The sequence below is a fragment of the Cibotium barometz genome, chromosome 57, assembly GCF_041138505.1.
Source record: "Cibotium barometz isolate CiBa-2024 chromosome 57, ASM4113850v1, whole genome shotgun sequence".
NCBI classification, from domain to species: domain Eukaryota; kingdom Viridiplantae; phylum Streptophyta; class Polypodiopsida; order Cyatheales; family Cibotiaceae; genus Cibotium; species Cibotium barometz.
This window is the reverse complement of record NC_141102.1, coordinates 35,495,100-35,501,099: the sequence shown is the minus strand read 5'-3', so window position 1 is coordinate 35,501,099 and position 6,000 is coordinate 35,495,100.

The following is a 6,000-nucleotide window of genomic DNA, read 5'->3' as shown; positions in this document are numbered from 1 at the left end:
GTACGAAAAAAAAACGCAACAATGTGCGTTTTTTTCACAGAAGGAAAAAAAATGCATTTTTTCTTAAAGGTTTTAAAACCTTTGTTTTTCCATCAATTTTTTTAAAAGAAAAAAAACTCTCTTCTAAAGGTTCTTTTGAAACCTTTCAAGGTTCCTTTTTTAACTTTTTTAAAGATCCCTCTCTAAACCTTTTTCTCAAAGGTTTTCCCACATTTCTTTCAAGCTCGAGGCAAGTAGAGGAAGAAATTATTTATTTGTTGTTCTCGCTTGGGAAGTGCAAGGCATGCACAATTTTTGAAGCCAAGCAAAATTCAACGCATCAAGCATGAAATCTGATCCTAATTTTTTTTTGATGAACTCATATGCATGGAAGTCATCTATCGTATTGTAATGAAGTTAGACACTACCCTTGTGTTGATAAACAAGTGGTAAGACCTCTCCTAAATCAATGTCCACATTGGTGTATGTATTTATGCATCATGATGAAGTGGAAGGTGGAAGCAAGAAGCATATTGAGAAGCACATGCATAAGCTATTGAAACATGGGTGGTAGCCTTGTGTTAGTCTATGTGGCAGCTGGACTAAGGAAGCTCGCATGATTGGAAGGAGACATGTACACATGAAGCATGTCTACCATGAGAAAGGATTGGAGAAGCACGAAGATGCAACCAATGAAGCCAATGTAATGAATAATGGTACATCCAAAACCCACTTAAAGATTGTCTTTTGCAAGAAGATGGTTTCATCAAAGCGAAGGAGCAACAAGGGTGGTGCACGAAACCACTATGGAAGAGATGGTACCAAAGATGTTACTAAGGTTGAGGGGAATTTTGATAAGCAACTCTTCTAGTTGAGGAGTGAGGCATGTTTACTAGAATTGGGAGTGAACCACATTTCTCTATAACTCATCACTTTTGTAAAAGCCTAATCTATAAGGCTACCTACCTTGTAATCTATCCTATGGTTGAGAGGGGGTATTTTATTCTTGTATGTCCAATGCTCACCTTGCTCCATGTTTGGCATTGTCCCATGGTGGCATTGAGAGGGGGTGTTGAAATATATGATGTACAAGTGATAAAGGGTGAGAGAAAGAGGTCATGTAGGTGTGAACACACCCCAACTAAAGTGGGCATGTGGGTGGAAAAGGAATCTAGGGTTGTCCCAACCCTAGCCCCTGGTGAATCCTATATAAAGGGCAGGAGGCCTCACTTTTTGTAACACAACACAACTCAAGTAACACAATACTTGAAGGTGAAGGTTAAGCCAACTTTGGAGTGGCTGAAATAGAAGGTAATAGAGAAGCTTTCTATACATCTTGTGTTCTTGCTCTCTCTCATATATGTTGCTCTATCTTGCCATCAACTATTGCTTCCGTTGTGCATACTCTCCATTATTTTGACACACGATGCATTCCTTTTTGACCTTGGTGGGTATCTAGACCATGATCTTAATGGTATTATTGATGGATTTCCATTTGATTTAGGCATCCTTATTGGTGACCACCTTTGACGGTTTGGTGGCGTTACTTGGTGGGTATCTAGACCATGATCTAGACCTTGGTGGGTATCTAGACCATGATCTTAATGGTATGATTGATGGATTTTCGACCTTGGTGGGATCTAGACCGTGATCTTAATGGTATGATTGATGGGATTTCCATTTGATCTAGGCATTCTTATTGGTGACCACCTTTGACGGTTGGGTGGCGTTACTTCACGTTTGATCCAAGAGACCGTTGCACACTCGTGGCTAGGGGTGATATGATTTACCCTTTCGATCCAAGTGACATGAGGTCTATGGCGTTGATCATGTAGCTTTTTGGTTTTCCATTTGATCCAAGAGGTCCTTACATCATTCAAGTTGCATTTAAGTGCGTTCGAGCTATATATTTGATTTTTTGGGCTTTTCTATATAGCCTTTGTATATGTTTTTTTGTACACGACCACCCTTTGATTTTGAGGACGAAATCATTGTAGGAGGGGATGGTTTGTAAAAAAGGGATTTTAGGCTTGCACATGCACATGGGGAATGGGCCTAGGTACATGGGGCTTAGGAGAATTTATACATGTGGTGTTAGGACATGAGGGCATTGGCACTATAAAAGGCACTAGTCCTAGGATGATGGTTACCCTTTTGTATCACTTGATATTGAATACCTTTAGACTTCTCTAGCGTTCTCTCTAATCCAAGCTAATCCACGCTAATTAGGTTAAGCTAGGTTAATCTCAAGCTAATCTAGAGATTACTTTCTTGCATGCTCTGATCTGCGATTAACTTAACATGGATTAACCTTGGTTAACTTGGATTAGAGAGAAAGCTAGAGAAGTCTAAAGGTATTCAATGTCAAGTGATATTCAAGGATATACAAAAGGGTACCATTATCCTGGGGCTAGTGTCTTTGTGCATAGGCCCATTCCCCATGTGCATGTGCAAGCCTAAAAACCCTTTGTTACAACATAAATAAAATGATAGGACTTTTATATTTTGTTAAAAGTTGTGAGAAATTATAGAATATTTGATGTCATTTTCCACTTAGTTATCCCATGAACAATAGAGTTGGCGTATGTATAGTAGAACATTGAGTCACTTCGCTCATGTTGTATTTAGTTGGCTCATTTCTTCCTAAATCTTCTTGCTTTAGGTGGATCTCAAGGAGTTTAACCTTCTTATCAAGGAAGCACTCTACTGAGTTTTTCTGGTCGTTTGCTAAGATTTAAGGTTGAGGAAGTATGGTTTGATGCACTATAATTGACTGAGGAAGTGTGCTTTTGGAACAAATGAAACTTCCCAATGCGGGTGCACTAGCTCGTCTGTCTTGTCGATGTGTCCTGGAATGCTTCTTGCCAATGAGGTGAAGGGAGAGCTCTCTTCGCCTAGATAAAGACAAATAGAGATGTCATTCGCAATGGTTCTCTCTCACACAAAGCGAAGAAAGGAAAAGAAGCTAATGCAAGAGGAAAACCTACAAGCAAACCTATTCAAAGCAAGCAACCATCTAGCATGCATGAATCCGATAGTAACCAAGCAAGCAAGAGTGGAGAAGAGGAGAAGCTCACAAGTATCAATTGCAAACGAATGACTCTATATTGCTAAGTGTCGAAAATGACTTATATACAAGTAACTAGTTTTCACACTATACCAACCAAACTTAAAAATGGCCGGGTCTCTATTAGTAGCCTTAAGCAAGTATATACAGGAAGTCCTTTAGACTTTCCCTATTTGATGTTAAGCTCAAGGTAAGGTTGCTTTATATGTTCTGTTCCGTCTTACAAAAGATTAGTTCCGCTTTGAGCAAATAAAATAACAAAACACCTTATGACAGGTCAAACGAGTGAAACTATGTTAACCTATGGAGTACATATCCTGAGAATCTGATTGCACAAATCATAACAAAACACCTTATGACAAGTCAAACGAGTGAAACCATGTTAACCTATGAAGTACATATCCTGAGGATCCGATTGCACAAATCTATATACTATATTACTTTCTTCCATGTTCCTTGGATCTTATAATGTTTTGAAAGGAAGTGTGTCAACTCTCTACCCATATGAAAGTATGGTTACATCACACGCACGCGTGCATGCGCACGCATACACACATAATAATTGTATGTTAACACAAGAAAGTGTGTTTGTGCTTTTGTTATCCATTAATAGAATCCGCATATTATAAAGCTTTGAAATCAACTTACTAGAAAAAAAGAACACTTGCATATTACAAAATGTGAGATTATACACCACTTAACTCAATTCGCTAACTCTACATGTCTTGTTTAAAATTTCTTTTATTTTAATTGTGTTGGCATTGTGTTTCCAACTATTTTGATTGTTTTTACTATTTTATAACAATTTTTTATACAAACAAATCTATTACGCCTGATACCAACTATAACAAGACTATTTTTCTACTAAGCATTAGCTCTAACAAGATTGTTTCTACTAACAGCTTCAACTGCTACCCAAAATAGCAAAAACAACCGAAATAGCATGAAACATCGTAGATCAAATTAAATGAACAAGACAATAGAGAGAGAAAAAAAAGAAAAAGACTTTTACATGGTAAGAGAGCAAGTGATCACATCAACACACAAGTAAGCTAGCTAGTAGCTTTTGTCCTTTTTATGTATCTGCATACACCAATCCTATTGTTTATGGGATAACTAAGCTACCCAAACGACACATGGCATGCTCTCATTAAATCCTACAATACAAAAGTATACAGACTGTAAATGAAAACTATCTACAACCCAATCCCTTATAAAACAACCTACCTCCAATAGGAGTCTACAACCTAAACAAGAAGGTAGATCAACTGTCTAATCCAAAGGTGAGCACTAAGCGACTCTTCACGCTAGGAACTTACAAGAGGAAGTAGGGATACCACATCGGAGGAATTAAGAGTACCCAAAGAAGGTTTGTAAAGGAGAGGCTAAGTGGATGAAAGATTGAAGGGGCTTAACAGAAATGGATAAGAATGGATAGAGTACCAAAAGAAAGTTCGTACAGGAGAGGCTGAGTGGGTGAAAGATTGAAGAGGCTTAACAGAAATGGATAAGAATGGGAACATGTTTTGCATGTATTTTTGGGGAGGATTAAAAATCTATTCTTTGTTCTTTTTCCCAAATCTCTTTGCTCTATTGGCTTGGAGCATAGTAACAAAAAAACCTGTTTCTAGCTTTCGAAACCTCGAAACGCTTTTTAAAAACCTCGAAACCTCTCAAGTACGACAGCTTCGCCCAAATTTCTCATGCCTCCCTCCTTCCCTTTTCCATCTTCTGCTACTTCTTTCACGTCTACTCCTCTCTTCTTCTCTCTTCTTCTCTCGAGTTCTACTCCCTTGCTCTTCTTCTCCTTTTCTCATCTTCTCCTCTCTTCTTTCCCCTTTTTCTTCTTTCAATGTCTTAAATCTTTCACAATTTCTACCTTCTCTTCTTCAATTTCTTAAGAGTCCTTGATTGAACCACTTGTGGCGTCTAATCAAGAAAAATTACCATAATACCTCACCAAAATAAGGATGATTCCTTGAGATGTGTAAGAAGAGACCATTTTTTCATCATTACATTGTATTTAGATGACTATTATAAGTTCTTTAAGTTTGTTTCCTTTATAAAATTATTGATTTTTCGAAACCTCGCGGTTTCTTAGCTGAGGGACGAAACCTTTCGAAAAAAAACCCCAAAAACCTCGAAACGTTTCTTGTGACTATGGCTTGGGGGGGGGTTATCGTACAAGATCAACATGTAAATATTATCTAGTAGCCAATGATGTGTATTTTGTCTAAAATACTAAAAGGTGGCAACCAGGAGCTGTTGCAGAACCCTTTTCACCAAGTGGCGCCTACCCAAGTGGTAGGTAAATCCTAGGCCAGTGGTCGTCCGGGTTCATAACCCTTCAAAATAGGAACCACACTCAACTGCCATTTCCTTCACTATCATATCCAAGTAGCCTTCAGAAAACAGCGTAAGTTTATAGCCTCTCCACGTCAAAATTAGCTTAACATTCCTGAGGCCATGGCTGGAGGGCCCAGACCCAGGTGCACTTCAAACTATTTACAAAACCCCAGACAGACCCACATCGCCAATGTCCATTCGTCTGCCGTGCAATGTTTGACCTGGCCATCCCGTGTAATTGAGGCCTGCTGCTACTTATCATGGCTTCATGGGCCTAGTTAACATTGAACTAAGGTCATTTTAACCTTAATTTTGTGCTTTTGGGCAACCACTCTACCAATACATGTATATGAAACGGCTGTCTGATTTGGTCCAACCCTAACTTCAAAGGGTTGTTCATATGGACCCAAGTATTAGGATTCCTTGTAATGCAGCCAGCAAGAGCGAGAACTTTGAATCTGAGATATAGAGTTGTGGTGATGGCAATGTGGACTGGCTTGACAAACTTCTACTGGCAATCTTGGCTTGTGCTGTTGGAGTCATCTAGCTTGGACGATGTACAAAGCCCACTAAGAGCTTTGGTGGCAAAACGGCTAGCTAAGATGCTG